This window comes from Penaeus monodon, chromosome 15 (genome assembly GCF_015228065.2).
Source record: "Penaeus monodon isolate SGIC_2016 chromosome 15, NSTDA_Pmon_1, whole genome shotgun sequence".
Lineage (NCBI taxonomy): Eukaryota > Metazoa > Arthropoda > Malacostraca > Decapoda > Penaeidae > Penaeus > Penaeus monodon.
The window spans coordinates 17,035,285-17,036,170 of record NC_051400.1 but is presented as its reverse complement, the minus strand read 5'-3'; positions in this window follow the sequence as shown (position 1 = coordinate 17,036,170).

Sequence of the window (886 nt, the reverse complement as noted above, 5' to 3'; positions counted from 1 at the left end):
ACTCTATGAATATAAGACATTCAATTGAAGTTTTATCTGGATTTAAGATAATCAATATTTTTGTAGGAAACCATGCTCTTTAAGATTTACAAATCACATTAACATCATGACCATATAAGTTTCACACAAACAATTTATCTGCATAAACACGAGAAATACTTTTACCTGACAACACCTGCCCTTTTCCTGTGACTATGTAACAGTCTGTGAGAACACAGCCATATGTTCATCTATCATATCTTATCACATATTTTATTTTTTTTTATATGAAAAATATATACAGTCATGAATAAAACTATATATCATTTACATCAAAATATCAAATTCCTGTAAATATAAAGCAAAATCAAAAGAAAATGAGATAGACAGAGTGAGGGAGAAAAACGAATGTGTGTATATTTGAGGACATAATTCTAAACACTTTACTTTCTGTTGGTCACTGGTGATATCAGGAAATAAAGAGGAATTAACATGTAATATATGTTTTACCTCTGCATATTCAAGTCACTCTTTCTAAGAGAGGCAAACAAGACTGACTGGTGATGTTTTATATGACATCAGAAAACACATGTATGTGAATTAATTATATCTATAATTAGGCTGCACCATTATTATGAAACAAAATATATGCTGGTGAAATATGACATTATTGCTCCAAAGTAATAATAAAGATTCAGTTTAGCAAGGTATATACTTTGTAAGTTCACTTGATAGCCCACAGCAAAGATCAAAGAACCAAGATCTAGATAAGTAATTATTTACTTGCCTAAATCTAGACCTTGTTAAAATATGGCGAAGGCTGTCGGTGAAAGAAGCATATCACGAATATGCAATAGTTGAATAAAGTCACCTTGGAGAAAAAGGTATGGAAGAGAAAGAATATCTA